Below are 20,981 nucleotides of genomic sequence, written 5' to 3'. Positions count from 1 at the left end.
AGGGTGTATACATGTGTCAAAACTCATCAAATTGTACATTCAAAATGAGGGCATTTTTTTTGAATTTTTGAATTTTATTTTATTTATTTTTTTATACAGCATGTTCTTATTAGTTATCCATTTTATACATATTAGTGTATACATGTCAATCCCAATCTCCCAATTCATCCCACCACCACCACCCACGCCACCACTTTCCCACCTTGGTGTCCGTACATTTGTTCTCTACATCTGTGTCTCTATTTCTGCAAAATGAGGGCATTTTATTGTAAGTTAATTAGATCTAACTAGAGTTGACTTAAAAAGGAAAAAAAAAAACTAAACAACAAGGAAGTGTGATGCAGGAAATAGATTATAGACTGATATTCAGACCAACTGGGTTCAAATCTCAGCCCTTATATCCCAGAGACGTGACTTCGGACAGATTACTTTACCTCTCAGATTTTCAGTTTCCTCATCTATATAGTGAGTACTGACATCTATATCAAACAGTTGTGTTTGATAACACACAGTAAATATATACACAGAGAAGTAAGTACATATATATACACATATATACATATACACATATACATATAATACACTTATATACTTATAAATATTTATATGTATGTAAATTCAACATATAATACTATTAGTGTTCTAATAATATTCATTCTCTTGTATTTAACTTCCACCAAGGAGATGAAAGAACAGGAAGGCTGTGGTATTTCTTGGAGATGTTTAGCCAGCCTTTTGGACCCAAACAGTCCAGAAGTAATTATGGCCCCGAGTCACAAATCAGGCTGGCAGACACTACTTTCTTCCCTGGATAATAAAACACAGGAAATTGTGGCTTGGCAGTGGTTCTTAGATAAAAGGAAGGCTTGTAGGACAGACCATCCGGAGGGAGGAAGATGGGTAAGAAGCAGGGAAAGGAGATACAAGTCCAACTGTGGATAAGGAGGCTTTTCCTCTCTGCTGCGATTCCAAGTTTTTCTTCAGTTCTATGATTGATGGTGTCTGTAGGTAACAAATAATTACAGTGTCCAGTGCAGGGTAGCCTGGTAGAAAGAAAACAGCCTTTGAAGCAGCCTTGAGCTTGAATGCCAACTTTCCCATTCCATGGGTGTGTGATCCTTGGCAGGAGAGGTAGGGTCTCTGAATCACAGTCTCCTTGTCTCAAGACAAGGATAATAAAAGAATCTAGCTCCTAGGGTGTCCTGGGTATTAAATAGTACAGGCTTCCACCAAAATCTATTACAGACAGAGTTCTCAAAGACAGGAGTTCCCCTGCATGCAGACCAAGAATAGACACAGAGCTTCTGGAGGGGGTTCCCCAGAGGCAAGTCCAGATTGGACGAGAATGTTCCCTCAGCCAGTTGGCCAAACACCCCAGCCCGGAGGGTCTTGAGTGAGCTACTCAAGATTTCACTGGGTCATGAAAGTCTCTGTCCTCCTCACCCCGATTCTCACCCACATTCCTCCTGCAGGATCTCAGCTCCACCCCTTACCACTGTTGAGCCTCTTGGCCCTGGAACCCCCAGAGCAGAATGTAAGTGTACTTCCCGTCGGGAAGCACTGCATCACAGCTGGGTACGTTCTGTGAAGTGTTTGTCCTGCCTGCTCTTAGTAAATGACCCCTCTCCTCTGTGGGCCCAAGGCCTCCTGTCCCAGTTGGCGTGCGCACGTCCCGCAGCGGCCGCTAGGGGGAGCCTAGTCCAGGAGCTCTGGGAAGTTGGACCACTCTGCTGAGGTCATCATCACAGTAGGAAATCTTGCGGTGGCCCTATGTCTGTGCCTGAAAGGACCTCACTCTAAATAGACCAGTATTCGCAGAATATCTGAGAAAGGAAAACTGTCCAACGCTGAACGAAAACAATCAGGAAACATCCTATTATCTCTACACTCTCCCTTCACCGGCTAAGATAGTCAGCATTTTCCCCATTCATCCTTTCAAAAGTCACTTCAGAAGCTGTGTAGCGTAGTGGAAAGAACAAGGGTCAGAACTCATGGATTCAAGACTGTTTTGAACTCTCCCTGGTTATGAGAACGTGGACGTGTCTCCACTTTTCTGAACCTTTGTTTATTAATAATGTCTATGACCATTCATTGGCTCTGTTCCCTGGGTTATGCTGCTAAAAATTACCTCATTTAATCCTCACAACAATTACATGAAGGAAGTGTTTGTTTTCCTCATTTTATAGACTAAGAAATGGAGACATAAGAAGCCACTTGCCCAAAGTTTTAGGCCAGTAGAGTTGTTGAGATCTTTCTGACTCCAGAGTGTATGCTGAAGCAGTTTTATCTCCAGTATACTCTCTTAACTTTTCAAATGTGCCTTAGTAGTAGTAGTAATAATAATAATAACAATAATAATGTCTTCATCACATATTTTGTCTTCCAGACTTTAAAGTTATTCAAATGATTATTTATATTCAAGATTATGTTCAAGGTCACAGAAAGACCCTGTGTTTCAGAATGAGTCACCTCCACAGAGGGCTGTGCGTGAGCAGGAAGAGATCTGTGGAGAGAGCTGAAACCAAGACCGTGATCCAAGCACACATAATGGCAGCAGGCTTCTCCTTCTGCCTTCTCCCCTCACTTGGCACAGGTGCTGAGGCATGTGGAATAGCCTTGTTTCTTCCTGGCCACTCCTTTGCTCCTGGGCAGGGGTCTCCAATCCTCTCCTGAAGAGTCTGATGACACAGTCCCTTTTCCTTGGCACAGCTAGGCAGGCTGGCTTTATTCTTCTTTTGAAATCTACTGCATCTCCCTCAAAACATTCCTCCCAGACATTTATCCAAACTTTTCTTCCATTCTCCTCCTCTGCTGAGCCCCCAGGGTTGCATGGCTCATAATAGTTAAAATCTGGAGCAACTTAAATGTCCATCCATAGAGGACTGATTAAATACATGATGCTACCTCCTTACATTGTTCATTAGTCATCTAAATTTTAAGTGTAGTTGAAATAAACACAACTCAAACTCCCAGAGGCCAAAATGGGGGCTTACCAGCTGATGTAACTGAAAGACACAAGGATATATGGCTTCAGGTCCAGTGGGATCCAGGTATCCAAAGAATGTTGTCAGGAACCTGCTTCTTTTCATCTCTTGTCTCTGCTTTCTTTTTCTGCATACACTTCATGCTCAGGCAGTAGAGATAGCCAACAGAAGCTCAGGCTTTTATCCCACAAAATTCACTACCCCAAAATGTAAAGAGTATCTCGTGTACTAGTTGGAGCTATGGCTGTCCATTTCTTGACCAATCTTTGCGATTCAGACCAGGCCAAGTCTTAATCAAGGGATAGATATTACATAAAGGGATAGATATAACATGAAACTTCTAGAAGAAACATGATAAAATCCTTACAGCTTTGGAATAGGCAAAGGTTTTCTTAAACACCAAAAAAGAACTAGTCATAAAAGGAAACAAATATATAAATTAGACTTAAGCAGGGCTTCCCTGGTGGTACAGTGGTTAAGAATCCACCTGCCAATGCAGGGGACGCAGTTTCGAGCCCTGGTCCAGGAAGATCCCACATGCCACGGAGCAACGAAGCCCGTGAGCCACAACTACTGAGCCTGTGCTCTAGAGCCCGCGAGCCACAACTACTGAGCCTGCATGACACAACTACTAAAGCCTGCACGACTAGAGCCCATGCTCTGCAACAAGAGAAGCCACCGCAATGAGAAGCCTGCGCACCACAACGAAGAGTAGCCCCCGCTTGCCGCAACTAGAGAAAGCCTGCTCATAGCAACAAAGACCCAATGCAGCCAAAAATAAATTAATTAAATAAATAAATTTTAAAAAATAATAATAAGGGGGAAGATCCCCCCTCCCTTTAAAAAAAAATTAGACTTAAGCAAAGTTAGAAGCTGTTGTTTGAATGGCACTATTGGAAATGAAAAGTCAAGACTCAGACTGAGAGAAAACAATAGATGCCCCTTAAATTGTAAAATAATTTTGTCACTGTTAAAAATAAGTGGCATGTATCTATATGAAAAGATCTTTGGGATAGGAATTTCTGTTTTGTTTACCACTACATCTCTATCACCTAAAATGGTGCACAATCAATATTTGTTGAGTGAATGAATGACCAAAACATATTACTAAGTTAAAAATAATGCTATGTGCAGATTGATCTCATTTATGTAAAAAAGTATTCTTATATATGTGTAAATGCATAGAAAAAGGATTAAAAGGGGGAAGAGAGAGGTGAGCTTTTACTTTTCACTTCTTATACTTATGTAGATGTTGGATTTTTTACTAAAATAAATAGAAAACATAAAAATCATAAGGCTATCTTATTTCAGGGCCTGGCCTTTGAGCCCTCAGGCCATGCCCTGCCTGGAGCAGAAGAGCCATACCTAGTGGTTCTGGGAATTACTCCAGACTCTGTCTTCCAAGCCTACTTCAAAATTTCACTCATGATTGATTTTTCAAGTTTTAGTCCAATTTGTACACAACTGAGCTTCTCATTTTTGACCCAGCTCCTTCAAACTGACAAATTGACTAACTTTTAATTTGCCTTTTCTACGAGATCCTGTCTCTCTAGTCATTCCCTCAGACCATCCATTTCCGCTCTTGAATGAATGATGCTCCAACTTGTCACTGGCCCAGGTTGCCTGGACACTGTATCCTGATGCAGGAAGGTCCTCTGCAGAACAGGATGAGGAATCAACATGGCTCTCTCTTGGGGGTGAAAACTTTGCAAGATGCCTTCAAGTCACTGGAACTATGTAAAACATAAGAGCGTAAGAAAAACTACCCTATTTTTAACATGTTTACTGTTTTCGCAGACCATGAGCATAACAAGGATTCTTTATTTTTCCCATTTTAAAGAAAGGGGGAAGCTGAAACTCCAAGTTTGAATAACATGCCCTAGCCACACAGCTAGAATGGCTCTGGCTCCAATGAAAGTCTCTTTACTGAAGTTTATTCTCTCGTGTTCAATTACACCAAGTTACTACCAGAGAATATGAGCAGATAGCAGGACCCTGCTCATCCCCAAGTCTCCTCATCTAAATTTGGAACTAACAGAATTCACCTAAAGAATGAAGGAAGTTTCTGCTATAATCTTATTATTGCCCCTGCATGTCCCATCAATGACATTGCTTTGAGAGAGCCCAGGTACTAACCATCATGAGTAGATGGACATCCCATCACCTGGAAGGTATCCCAGGTTATGAAAGATTACCCAAGAGAGCTTGATTATTTCCCACTCACCCAAACCAAGAGGTGTGGTTTCTCTGGAAATACAAAGATTTCAGAACTTTCAAAAGTGCTTCAAGGAAAGTGAGTCAAAATGTAAAAATGTGCCTTATAAAGAGTTTGCTCATAATGTCCTCCCATTCAATATCCTCTTGGAAAAATACCCTAACCTCAGTACAAAAGTGGCAGCTCTATACACTATGTGACCAAGTCCCTGATCACTGTTTACTGGGCCAGAAATGGACACCTAAAATGGAACTGGTCAGACCCTACCCCCTGGCTGAGGTGTTCTAAACTCAGGGAACAACTCAAGGAAGTGGGGAAGCACTGGCCTGAATATTGAAGAAAGAAGTGAAAAATCATCAAACTGATTGGTGAGACGTCCCAGGACTTTCGAAGCTAGGAGTATACCCCTGCTCAAGAGAAAGGACTTACATATACTGACATTTTAATGTCCCCTCAAGGAAACGGCCAGGTTACCTTTAATCAGTGAAGTCTACTGCAGCCTTCCCCCTTCAACCTCTCTCTCTCTCTCTCACACACAAACACACACAATCTCCAAACAACATTTAGTGCCTTGTTTTTCAAATATATGTTTTTTAAAAACAAGTCTCCTAAGACATCTGGAGAAAGTTTGTATTTTAACATAACAGACTGATGCAAAATGAAGAAACAGGAGAAAGAAAAGAAGAAAGGAAGAAAGAGAAAAAGACTAATATAGGGAAATTAGAAACAATACAGGAAATTAATGAACTTTTAAAAATTGTAATATGCTCAAGAAAAAGGCAGGTGAGTTTATTGAGTAATGTGAAATTAGATAATATAACCACTCTTCTGCTGAACTGTTAAAAATTTTTTAATCTGCTCAGAGTCACTGAAGAACCCAAAAAGATAGTTAAAAATTGCTGGACCAAGATGCAGGCGAAAGCAGAAATTTGGAGGTATCAGGAACTTGGGGTCCCTTTAACCTAGAGGCACTTACCAACTCCAGAAGTGTGTTAAAACACCAAAAGCTAATTTTCTCGCAGTCTGGAGGCCAGAGGCCCAAAATCAGTTTCACTGGGACAAAATCAAGATGTCAGCAGGGTCACATCCCTCCGGAGGCTCTAGGAGAGAATCTGTTCCTGCCTCTTCTGCCTTCTGGAGGCTGTTGGCATTCTTGGACTAGTGGTAACATCACTCCAATCTTCAAGACCAGCATCTTCAAATTTCTCTCTGCTCCATCTTCATATGACCTTCTCCCCTATGTGCCAATGTCAAATCTTCCCCTGCTTCTCATAAGGATGACCCACCCGTGGTGGCATTTTGGGCTTATCCAGGTAATCCAGGACAATCTTCTCACCTCAAAATCCTTAACCTAATTACATTTGCAAAACCTCATTTCCAAATAAGGTAACATTTACAGGTTTCAAGGATTAGGACCTGACATCATTAGGGGGCCATTTTTCAGCCTTCTAAAAGGAGCATCTAAAAACCTCAAGTATCCAGTAATAAATATAATGAAAGATATGCAAGACCTCTACACTGACAACCACATAATGTAATTGAAAGAAATAACAATAAATCTAAATAAGTGGAAGGATATACCATTTTATTGAATGGAAGATAATATTTTAAAGATACCAATACTCTCCAAGTTGATCTATAAATTGTGAGCACGCCTGATCAAAAAATAAGCCATGTTTTATTGGGAGAAATAGACAAGCTGTTTTTAAAATTTATATGAAAATGCAAAAGCTGAGAAGAGCCAAGACAAACTTGAAAAAAGAACAACATTGGAGGACTTGAACTACTAGATATCAATAAAAAGTTAAAATATAAATGAAGTTATATGACAATTGAATTCTAAAGCAGCATTTTGAAAACTTTAATGTATACAGGAGAACCAGGTAGGCATATCACTTATATCTTTCCCACTCCCTGTCCCCCACTTTCCAGGATAAGCACATTCACTGCAGTGAGGGCTTTTGTTTACAATATGTGGAAGAAGTGGGTGCTCAGTAAATATTTGCTGAATTGACTTTCATAACCCAGTTCTCTCGGCAACTTTTTAAATAATAAATATCACATCAACAAAAGGACGAATACCTTCCCATACATGTCCGTTAGTGGTCTGGGGAAATGATAAGTGATCTTATACTAAACTTGGATATTGGATATTGGATATTGGATGAGTCAGTTTTCTATGAAGGCTTTTTCCTGATATAATGAGCTACAGACCAAGAAGACAATGGGACCAGTTCTGTACTTCAGCTGATATCTAGGAAGCACAAGCCTTATTCAGTAATTCCCTCAGGTTAGGTGTGTATTTTACATCAGTACCTTTATCTATACAAAAGGCCCTGGGACCTCCGTCTATTGTGATTCAACAAACAGTACTAGCTAGTGATCTGAAATCAGCTGCCTATACCAATAACGGCTCCATTGGACCTTATCTTTCTATTGTTGCTCCTAAAATTAGTATTTCTTTCTGTTATAATGAAAAAATCAATCTCCATTGATTGCAAAGAGCAAACCTGATATTACAACGTGATTACTTTCAGAATAAATTGAATCCTGTATTGTCCAGTAATAATTATCATGTTAAAGAGATTCCAATTCGCAAGATAAGAAGAAATCCCGTCAATTAGATTATAGCCAATAAACCAATAACCAAACTGTACCAGTACATTAAACATAATTAGCCTTAGGTTTTTAAAAAATAATTCAGAGGCAAAGTCAAGCCATTCCCTGGGAAGATGTTATGATTGCCAAGTGCAGCTACAAGTCACTCCTGTATCTGAGGCTGACAGAGGCTCAGAAGACAGCATGATGTTTAAGAACATGGTATGAGTAATGTTTTTAGGTTTATTGTTTTATTATTATATTTAATGCTTTATTGTCCTTTGTTCCCACTATAGTAAGCTAGTTTAGGCCCTTGTCACTTATTATACGTGTCTTAGTGCATTCAGGCTACTATGACAAAATACCTCAGACTGAATGGCTTATAAACAACAGAAATCTATTTCTCACAGTTCTGAAGGCTGGATGTTTTGATCAAGGTGTCCATATGGTCAGGTTCTGTGTCTGGTGAGGCCCTGCTTCCCAGTTCATACATGACCATCCTCTCACTGTGTCCTCACAGGATGGAAGGGGACTAGGGAGCTTTGTGCGGTCTCTTTTATAAGAGCACTAATCGCATTCATGATGGCTCCATCCTCATGACCTAATCATCTCCCAAAAGCCCCGCCTCCCAATACCATCACATTAGACATTAGGTTTCAACATATGAATTTGGTGGGGGTGGCGGGGCACAGATATCCAGTCTATAGCAATATGTTCCCATATCCAGGCTGTGCCTCTCTCTACCCATGTCTGTTGAACACCACAATTATATTATCTAAAAAAACTAGAGTCATCCTTTGCCAACCTGATATTCTTTGCATCAGTTAGGGTTGGTTAGGTTATAGTAAGGCAGTGCACATCTCCACATCCTAGTGGCTTACTGTACCAAAAGTTTATTTCTTGCTTATACTGCATGTTCATTGATGGTTGGCAGTGGGGCTGTGCTCTTTGTAAACTCTCAGATCCGGGTAGAGGAAGGCTGTAATGGGTCATAATCCCCACAGCTGAAGGAAGGAAGAGAACATGGCAAATTATACACTGACACTTAACTCTTCTGCCTAGAAGTGACATCCATGGTGGCCACTCACATTTCTTTGTCCAAGGCAAGTCACATGACTATGCCTAACTTCAAAAGGGGCAGGGAAATGCTATCTTATTATGTGCTTACAGAGAGAAATGGAATATTATCAACAGCCCAAATAATTCATACTTTTATAATAGGAGAATTTAAATAAAAGAAACATGCAACCTTATGGGAAAAGTCAAGTGAGGACCACTGAAATTAAAACTTTCAACAAAGTTAATCAATTACCTCAGCACACCATTAGCATTAGTTTTTTAATACATATTAAATTAGCAATAAAGATTCTCTACAATTAATTTCCTATTATCATTCTTTTCTCTCTGGAAAATTTAAAATTTCTCTCCTCAGTAGTTTCAGTACTAGCTGTATATTCATTTTGCTTGGTATGTATAATGTATGTAGAATACACAAATATACAAATTATATAAATATAAGGTATGCGAAAAGGCATTTTTCTATTTAATATTCCATTCAGGTGTTCTGTTTTGTTTTGTTTTGTTTTATAAATTTATTTATTTACTTTTGGCTGCCTTGGGTCTTTGTTGCTGCACACAGCTCTTCTCTAGTTGCAGCGATTGGGGGCTACTCTTTGTTGTGGTGCGTGGGCTTCTCATTGCGGTGGCTTCTCTTGTTGCAGAGAACGGGCGCTAGGTGCGCAGGCTTCAGTAGTTGTGGCACGAGGGCTCAATAGTTGCGGCTCGCAGGCTCTAGAGCACAGGCTCAGTACTTGTGGCGCACGGGCTTAGTTGCTCCGTGGCATGTGAGATCTTCCCGGACCAGGGCTCGAACCCGTGTCCCCTGCATTGGCAGGTGGATTCTTAACCACTGCGCCACCAGGGAAGCCCTCTGTTTTATTTTTAACTCCTCATAACAATTGAAAATTCACATATCCTCAGTCAGACATAGTCATAGTCTAGAATAATATACACAATTTTATCTTCCACAACTCAAATTTATAGGAAAGATATTTGAGATAGAAAAAAATATCTGGAGTGGCTTCTTGCTATTATTTTACCTCTCTGCTCAAAACCTTTAAAATTTTCCATTATCCATCTGTTCAAATACAAATACTAATGCTTGGTATTAAATCACTAAAAAAAAAAAAAAAAAGAAAGAAAGAAAGAAAAAAAAAACTACACAATGAACATGGCTTTGTTCCCAAAAAACTTGATTTACAAAAAATTCTGATGCTTGGCTTTTGCAAAGATGGCTAGCTCTCTACAAAAAATTCAAAAAGTCCTCTTTCTCCTTTCAGAGTGTGGAGCTGTCACTGGGAAATGGCTGCCTAGCTCTCCTTACAGCCAGATACAGCTAGTGGAATGTAAGCAGGAGTTATTATTACTATAGTTGTTGCTATTATTTATAAAACACTTGTGAAGTGCATAATATGTGTCAGGTATAGATAAGTGTTTGACAAACATCAACTCACTTAATGCACATAACAATCCTATAAGGAAAGTTCTATTACTGCCCCCATTTCACAGACAAAGAAACTGAGGGTCAGAGTAGTTGAATAATACAGAGGAGCACAGCTAATAAGTCACAGAGATGAAATTCCAGCTTACGACATCTAATTCGAGTCCATATTCTTAACCATTGCATTATGCTTCCTCTTGGGCCAGGGCCTTGAAAAAGCAAATGAGGCTTCTCTATCTACTCTGTGGCCCCGGGGGATGGCAGAGCCACACAACTGTAGGGTCCTGGGTTTCTGATTAGCCACAGGGAAGCAAGCTGCCCACTGACCACAAACTCCCACACTAGACTACCACATGAATGAAAAATAAACTTCTGTTGAGCCAAGGCACTGAAATTTTGGCTTTGTTTGTTACAGCATCTAGTGTTTGCCCTAACTGATACACATGGCAACCAAGACCCACCACAATTTGTCCAGAGTCAAAGACCTGTATTCTAGCCCCAGTACAGGCTCTGACTTAATGTGTGACCTTAAAGAAGCACTTCCCTCAAGGCTACGTTGGAAAGGTAAGAGGATTAGATTGGATCAACATTTTACAATCTGTATTTCAATTTCTGTCTTGAATATGTTGCTTGAATCTTCTTCAAAATAGGATTCCATGGCCAAATAAGGCAGGAAAATTTTGGATACTACATTCCCCCATTAGAGTTACATAAATATTCACTGAATGAAGGCTTTGAGACATCCTACGGTAAGGACTTTAACAATATTCATTAGATGGAGCTGACCACAGAACCTCTTAATTTTTTATGCATTGGGAGAAATTTATTAATAGTTAGAGAGTAACTATAGTTAATTATACTGTATTGTATATTTGGAAGCTCCTAAAAGAGTAGATCTTAAAAGTTCTCATCACAACAAAATAAATCTGTAACTATGTATGGTGATAGATATTAACTAGACTTATTGTGGTGATCATTTTTCAAATGATACAAATATTGAATCATTACACTGTACACCTGAAACTAATATAATGTTATATGTCAATTATATCTCAATTAAAACAATACTTAGAGGAATACTAGTGTAGTAAGAAATGTAGTTTGGAGAATGGTGAAATAGAATCCTAAAGCTATTCAAAATTCTAAAAATGTTTTGCATGGTTCTCTACCTTACCAAATTTCCCATACACACCTCCAATCAGATTACCTCATTATTGCTACATATATGCAGCATATACCTCAACTGAGAGCTGGGAACATCGCACATTGCTTCCTGAAGCTGGAATGACCCTTCTAGCCTCTAAATCACTCCGAGTCTTTCTTAAATTTCAAGGCTCAACTCAACTCTGTGCCTGGTCCGTGAAGACTTCACAGTGTGATCTAGCCCACACCACACTTTTCTCTTACTCAACACACTTTAAACTGTGTGGACCTTCCATAGACATTTTAGGCTTGGACTCCCCTGAAAAGTTTCTTGAAGGAAAGTGTTTGGGCAAGAGATAACTGGAAGGTGAGTTCCTTGAGCTATTTTGATATGCATTGCTTGAACAAAGACAAAATTAGACTGGAAACAGTTACAAACAAGAAATATGTGTATTTATTCCTTGGGGGAGAAATGGGAGAACAAACTTTGTGGTCCTTAGTCAAGAGAATCCATGAGGAGCAAATGAGGAGTGAGATGCAGTTCTCGTTGGAAATTCCAAAGATAGTCTGCAAACAGGAAGAGGTTGTGTGTTGGGATTGTCTTCTAAGGTAGGTTTATGTTTAGCCAGGCTGAACATGCATTGACTGCATGGGTGTGGCTATGTATTCAGTTTGCCTCCTCTACATTATGATGGCATCTCCTTTGGCATTTTGGGATATCTGATCTACCAGGATAAACACCTGGGTGCCAGTTACATTTCATGTATTGTCCCACCACAGCCCAAAATAAAGTTCTGTTTTTAGTGAAGTACTGGCTGTCCAAAATACTGACATATTTGAAAGAAAAAAATAAATAATTGAAACATAATAGAAGAGGAATGAATACTTTCTAACTCACTCTTTGAGGCCAGAATTACCCTGATACCAAGGCCAGACAAAGAATTCACAAGAAAGAAACTACAGAAAACTATATCCCTTATGAACATGGATGCAAAAATCCTGAACAACATACTGGCAAACCAAATCTAGCAACATATAAAAAGGATTATACATCATGACAAAATGAAATTTATCCCAGGAATTCAAGGGTGATTCAACATATGAAAATTAAGCAATGTAATACACCAGATTGATAAAATAAAGGACAAAACCACATTATCATCTCAATAGATGCAGAGAAAGCATGGACAAAATCCAACACCCTCTCATGATAAGAATTTTTAACAAAGTAGGAATAGATGGGAACTTCCTCAACCTGATTAAAGGCATCTATGAAAAACTCACAGCTAACATCATAGTTAATGGGGAAAGACTGACAGATTTGTCTCTAAGGTCAGGACCAAGATCAGGATATTTGTCTCACCACTTCTAATCAGCATTGTAGTGAAGGAACTAATCAAGGTACAAGGCAAGAAAAAGAAAAAAAGTCATCAGATTGTTGAAACAAAATAGAGAGCCCAGAAATAAACCTTATGTGGTCAATTAACTTATGGCAATAATAGACAACAGGGAAAGAATAGCCTCCTCAATAAATGGTGTTGGGAAAACTGGACAGCCACATTCAGGAGAATGAAACTGGACCATGATCTTACACTATGCACAAAAATTAACTTTCAATGAAGATTTGAATTTAAGACCTAAAACCATAAAACTCCCAGAAGAAAACATAGGCAGTAAGCTCCTTGACATAGGTCTTGCAACGATTTTTTGAGTCTGATACCAAAAGCAAAGGCAACAAAAGCAAAAATAAACAAATGAGACTAGATCAAACTAAAAAGATTCCGCACAGCAAAGGAAACCATCAACAAAATGAAAAGGCAACCTATGGAATGGGAAAATATATTTGCAAATTATATATCTAATAAGGGGTTAATATCCAAAATATATAAAGAACTCATAAAGCTCAATAGCAAAAACCCAAACAATCCAATTAAAAAATGGATAGAAGATCTGAACAGATATTTTTCCAAAGAAAACATATAGTTGGTTAACAGGTACATGAAAAGATGCTCACCATCACTAATCATCAGGGAAATGCAAATCCAAACCACAATGAGATATCACCTCACATGTGTCAGAATGGCTACTATCAAAAAAACAAGAAATAACATGGGAATTCTCTGGTGGTGCAGTGGTTAGGGCTCCGCGCTTCCACTGCAGGGAGCACGGGTTCAATCCCTGGTCAGAGAACTAAGATTCCACATGCCGCATGGTGTGGCCAAAAAAAGAAAGAAAGAAAGAACAAGAGTCGGCAGGGGGTGGAGAAAAGGGAACTTTTGTGCCCTGTTGATGGGAATATAAATTGATGCAGCTACTATGGAAAACAATATGAGGGTCCCTCAAAAAATTAAAAATAGAACTACCATATGATCCAGCACTTCCACTGCTGAGTATTATCTGAAGAAAAGGAAAACCCTAATTTGAAAAGATAATGCATCTCATGTTCATTGCAGCATTTTTTACAATAATCAATACATGAAAACAATCACTGATGGATGGATGGATAAAGAAAATGTGATACACACACACACACACACACACACACACACACACACACACACACACAGGAATATTATACAGCCATAAAAAATGATATCTTGCCATTTGCGACAACATGGATAGACCTTGAGGGCATTATGCTAAGTGAAATGAGTCAGGCAGAGAAAGACAAATACTGTATGATCTCACTTATATGTGGAATCTAAACAAACAAACAAACAAACAAAAACAAGCTCATAGATACAGAGATCAGATTGGTGGTTGCCAAAGGGGAGGGGTAGGAGATGGGAGAAATGGGTGAAGGGGGAAAAAAGGCACAACTTTCCAGTTACAAAATAAATAAATTATGGAGATGTAATGTACAGCATGATGATATTGGGTTGGCCAAAAACTTGTTTGGTTTTTTTTCCATAAGCTCTTACAGAAAACCCAAATGAACTTTTTGGCCAACCCAGTAGTTAATAATATTGTATTACAAATTTGAAAGTTGCCTAGAGAGTAAATCTTAAAAGTTCTTATGACAAGAAAAAAATGTTTTCTAACTATGCATAGTGACCGATGTTAACTAGACCTTGTGGTGATCATTTCACAATGTACACAAATATTGCATCACTATGTTGTACACCTGAAACTAATATAATATTATATGTCAATTATACCTCATAACAACAACAAAATAAGTTTTAAAAGTTTATTTAATATTGTTAAGATGACAATACTCCCCCAAATTGATCTACATATTCAACACAATCTCTTTGAAAATTCCAGCTGGTATAGTTTCGGAAGCTGATCCTAACATGCATATGAAAATGCAAACAATCTTGAAAAAGTAAAACACAGTAAGAAGAATCACACTTCCTTCAAAACTTACTAAAAATTTACAGTCATCAAAACAGTGTGGTACTGACATTATAATAGACATATAGATCAACATAATAGAATTTAAAGTCTAGAAATAAACCCATACATCTATGGCCAACTGATTTTTGACAAGGATGCCAAAACCATTTAACGAAGAAAGAATAATTTCTTCAACAAATGGTGTGGGACAACTTAACACCCACATGCAAAAGAATGAAGTTGGGTCCTTCCCTCACATGATACAAAAACTAACTCAAAATGGAGCAAAGACTTAAATATCAGAGCTAAAACTGTGACACTCTTTGAAGAAAACATAAGGGTAAAGTTTCATGATCTTGGACTTATCACTAGATTCTTAGGTATGACATCAAAAGCACAAGTAACAAAAGAAAAATAGATATATTCTACTTTGTCAAAATTAAAAGCTTTTAGGCATAAGAGGACACTATCAAGGAAATGAAAAGAGAAGCAGAACAGGAGAAAATATTTGCAAATCATATATCTGATAAGTGTCTAGTGTCTAGAATATATAAAAAACTCATATCTCAAAAAAAAAAAAAGCAAATAATCCAATTAAAAGGTGGCTGAAGACACTTCCCAAATATATATACACACGAAAGATCCAGAACTGCCAAAGCAATCCTGAGGGAAAAAAACAAAGTTGGAGGCACAACCCTTCCTGACTTCAGACAATACTACAAAGCTACAGTAATCAAAACAGCATGGTACTGGCACAAAAACAGACAAATAGAGCAATGGAACAGAATAAAGAGACCAGAAATAAACCCACACACCTATGGTCAATTAATCTATGACAAAGGAGGCAAAAATATACAATGGAGAAAAAGGCAGTCTCCTTAGCAAGTGATGTTGGGAAAGCTGGACAGTTACATGTAAATCAATGAAATTAGAATATTCCCTTATACCATATACAAAAATAAACTCAAAATGGTTTAGAGACCTAAATGAAAGACATGACACCATAAAACTCCTAGAAGAGAACATAAGCAAAACATTATTGGACATAAATCATAGCAATATTTTCTTAGGTCAGTCTCCCAAATCAAAAGAAATAAAAGCAAAAATAAACAAATGGGACCTAACCAAACTTAAAATACTTTGCACAGCAAAGAAAACCATAAACAAAACAAAAAACCTACAGAGTGGGAAAAAATATTTGCAAATGATACAACTGACAAGGGGTTAGTATCTAAAATATACAAACAATGCATAAAACTCAGTCAAAAAACCAAACAACCTAATCAAAAAATGGGCAGAAGACCTAAATAGACATTTCTCCAAAGAAGACATACAGATGGCCAATAGGCACATGAAAAGATGCTCATCATCACTATTAGAGAAATGCAAATCAAAACTACAATGAGGTATCACCTCACACCAGTCAGAATGGTTATCATCAAAAAGTTTGCAAATAATAAATGTGGGAGAGGGTGTGGAGAAAAGGGAACCCTCCAAAACAATTGGTGGAAATGTAAATTGGTGCAGCCACTATGGAAAACAGTGTGGAGAGTCCTTAAAAAACTAAAAATAGGCTACCATATGATCCAACAATCCCACTCTAGGCATATATCTGGAAAAGATGAAAACTCTAATATGAAAACATACATGCACTCCAATCTTTATAGCAGCACTATCTACAACAGCCAAGACATGGAAGCAACCCAAACACTCATCAACAGATGATTAGTTTAAGAAGATGTGGGGTGTGTGTGTGTGTAATACACACACACACACACACACACACACACACACACAATGGAATATTAGTCACCCATAAAAAAAGAATGAAATATTGCCATTTGCAGCAACATGGATGGACCTAGAGAATATCACACTAAGTGAAGTCAGACAGAGAAAGACAAATACCATATGATATCACTTATTTGAGGAATCTAAAAAATAATACAAATGATTCTATATACAAAATAGAAATAGACTCACAAACATAGAAAACAAACTTATGGTTACCAAACCGGGAAGGGAGGGGAGAGGGATAAATTAGGAGTATGGGATTAACAGATACAAACTAATATACGTAAAATAGATAAGCAACAAGGACCTACTGTATAGCCCAGGGAACTATATTCAATATCTTGTAATAAACTATAATGGAAAATAATCTGAAATTTTAAAATATATATATATGTATAACTGAATCACTTTACTGTACACCTGAAACTAACACAATATTGTAAATCAACTATACTTCAGTAAAAACCAAGAAAAGTTAGAAAATATTTTGAAAAATATTGTTAAAAATTGTTAAACTTGTTAAAAATAAAAATCTAATATCAAAATTTATGGGATGCAGCTAAAGTAGGGATTAAAGGGATACTTTTAAACACCTATATCAGGAGACAATCAAGTTCTTAAAACCATTTGAATTGTATACTTACAGTTGGTGAATTTCATGGTATGCAAATTATACCTCAGTAAAGCTGTAAAAATGTGAAAAAATATATATATACAAATCACCAACAATCAATCACATGAACAGACGTTCAACATCATTTGTCATTAGGGAAATGCAAATCAAATCCACAATGAGATACCACTTCACATCCACTAGGATGACTATCATCAAAAGACAGATAATAACTAATGTTGGCAAGTATGTGGAGAAACTGGATTTCTCATATATTGCTGTTGGGAATGTAAAATGGTGCAGCTGCTTTGGAAAAACTGTTTGGCAATTCCTCAAAAAGCTAACCGTAGATTTATCATATGACTCAGCAATTTTACTTCTAGGTATATACCCAAGAGAATTGAAAACATATATCCACACAGATGTACACAGATATTCATAGCAATTTTATTCAGCCAAAAAGTGGAAACCACCAAAACTTCCATCAACTGATGAATGGATAAACAAAATGTGGTCTAGCCATACAGTGGGTTATTACTGAGTCATAAAAAGAAATGAAATATTAATTTATGCTACAACATGAACGAACCTTGACACATAATGCTAAGTGAAAGAAGCCAGACACAGAAGGTCACATCCTGTATGATTCTATTTATATAAAATGTCCAGAAAAAGAAAACCCATAGAAATATAAAGCAAAGCACTGGTTGCCAGCATCCAAGGGAGGGAGAATGGGGAGTAACTGTTAATGAGAATGGAGATTCTCTTTGGGGCAACGAAAATACTCTGGAATTAGTTATACAGTGGTGATAGCTGCACTTCTTTGTGAATATAGTAAAACCCACTAAATTGTATACTTCTAAAGATGAATTTCACAGGATGCACATTCTGTCTCAAAAAAAAATCATAGAAGACATGTTCACTCCTTGGAAAGAATCCCAGCAACATGACTTGGGACAAGGTACCTAGATTTTAGGACATTATTTCTTCATTTGCCAGTTAGACACAATACCATCATCTCCACAAGCTTGTGGCTAAGTCAGTATATGTGATGTTCTGAGCCCTGTGCTCTTCATCCTGTTTGTTAGTACTCTCAGTTGAATCTGAATCCTTCTTCTTTTTTTAATGGTATTGCCCTCTGTCCAATCTAGCCTCATCTAAGCCACTAGATGTTTTTCAGGTTCTTTGGTTTGGTTTGGTTTTATATATGCCCTCTCCCTTTCTGAAAGTCCTCTCCCTAGAGAAAGTAACATTCACTGAGGACCTATTATGTGCCAGACCCTCGTGTAAAATACCATAATTTAGGCCCCCAGACAATGACCTGGGTCAGCTGTATTTATTTCTACTTTAAAGAATAGACACTGAGGCCTGGTTTACAAAATTCTCTCTAAGTCACACCATTAAGAAGAGTAGGATGTTGGATTTAGATGGGCCTCAGTTCAAACCTGCCTCTCAACAAATTTGATATCTCCCATTAATTACCTAAGCCTCCTGATCTTTGGTTTCCTCATCTATAAAACAGGGACAATGGGAGAAACTTCGCTGTGGAGTGGCTTTGAAAATTTAATGATACAGAAGATGCACTTAGCACAGATCCTGAAATACAAGTTAACTATTGTTCCCTTACATTAATCTGACTGGTGGCTAAATTTGGATTAGAAGCTGTGGCATTCCAAAGCCTTCTCTCCCAATTCCCCATGTTGCCTCTTCTCTTTTCTGTACCTTCCAAGCAACTCGCCCTATCAGTTGACAAGCAGACTGTGTGTTGAAATGTGAGTCAGCAGGGAGGACTAAGAACAAATTATCAATAGGCATACACATCCAGTTTCCCCCAAACTTGTCACTTGTCAATCACAGAGCTTCTTTCATTCATGGATGCTCCCATGCTGCTCTCTCTCTCTCTCTCTCTCTCTCTCTCTCACACACACACACACACACACACACACACACACACACACACACACACAGAGTTTTCTTACTTTTTCTGAGTAACCAACCTTAACAGCTTCCTGGAAAAAGGGATACAGCTTGAATCAGAGTTTCACTGGAATGTCCCCAGAAAGTCTCACTTCTTTGGCCTTTCACAAAAACTCCGAGCCACAATCAAAAAGCTTGCACAAGCCTCTCCACTCCCTCTGTGTCTTCTAGTAAACTGGTTTCTGGCCTCTCACAGCTACATCTGTTCTTAATGGAATGTGCTTATCAATCTTACTCCCGGGGAATGAGTCCAACAGCCTGGTGCCCTGGTGGCTGAGGAGGCTTATACAAGCTTGTGACATGTCACCAACAAGTGGGTTGACATGGGATTTCAATTTTTTAATCTTCTGGTAACTTCCATAAGACTCAGAATTCCTCCCCACATGCACCCACACTTCCAGATTCATTCTCTTTTTCTGTCTCAATCCCACTTGCTTTCCCCATCAGTCTATTAGCATCAATTGAGCGTTAGCTCTCACTATGATCATTTTTGTGTTGCTATTGTAGCTTACAGCAATCACTGGTCCAGCTGGACTCCCTGGTAGCTCAACAAAAGGATTTACCATTCCCCAGAAGGCGCTATGGAGTGGCAGAGGGCTTTAGGGTTGGACACCTCTGGCTTTGAATCCAGCTTTCAATTCTGAGGGAACTTGAATATGGTTCTTCTCTTGAACCTGTATCCTCATTTGTAAAAGGCAGCTGTTAGTCCCCACCTAGCCAGATTTTTGGTGGGAAATAAATGAAGTGATATAATAGGCTCCATGGCAATTATGGACATTGTCATTGCTGTTGTTGCTCTCAGGATTCCAAGAACCACCTGATAGGAACATACTTCAAAGCATGCTCTCAGCGCAAACTGTTACATCAGTGTTAAAAAATTAACCAGGAGATGTCTAAACCTCAAGGGTATACAACGCTTTATATGCAGACACCCAACTCCTAGAACCTGAGTCTAAAGAAATAATCGTGGATATAGGGCAAAGATTTAGCTACAAGAATGATCATCACATTTTTTTTTTTTTGGCCGAGCTGCACAGCACAGAACTAGGATCTTAGTTCCCTGACCAGGGATCAAACCCATGCCCCCTGCAGTGGAAGCATGGAGTCCCAACCACTGGACTGCCAGGAAAGTCCTGATCACCACATATTATTGTTAATGACGCTGAAAAATTAGAAACAACTTAAACATGAAAAATGACTTCTTATATAGACTATGGAACTCCAATTCGGTAGACAACTAGCAACCCTTTAAATGTGGTAAAAGAATGCTAATGACATGGAAAGGTGTTGACTGTATATATGGTGGAAGTTGCAAAACACAGTTACAAAACAGAATCTAGAACATGGTCCTGATTTTATCTGAAGGAAGGGCTGAAGAGGACATTTGAGTGTATAGAGAAAAGGCCAAAAGGATAATGATTAAAATGTTTGAAGTGGGTATTCTCTTGCAATATTTATTTTTCTATTTTGTATTTTCTAAATTTTTGATAATGAAAATATTGAGGAATAAATTAACTTTTGGGGTAAGTTTTATTGAAGCAAAACATACACATGGAAAAGTTGCACAAATTCTGGTACAACTTGATGAATTTTGATAAAGTAACATACCTGTGTAATTAGCATCAGCTCATGAAACATAACTTTAACCAGCACCCCATTCATTACTCGCCCCACACGGATAACCACTATTCTGATTTCTAACAGTCTAGACTAATTTAGTTTGATTTTAAGCACTTTACAAACGGATTCATCCCATATGCTTTGTACAGTCTGTCTTCTTTCATTAACATTGTCCTTGAGTGTCCATGTTGCTGTATG

The sequence above is a fragment of the Balaenoptera borealis genome, assembly GCF_965194805.1.
Source record: "Balaenoptera borealis genome assembly, chromosome: 11".
Classification (NCBI taxonomy): domain Eukaryota; kingdom Metazoa; phylum Chordata; class Mammalia; order Artiodactyla; family Balaenopteridae; genus Balaenoptera; species Balaenoptera borealis.
The sequence above is the reverse complement of the archived record's forward strand: the minus strand, read 5'-3'. Positions refer to the sequence as shown.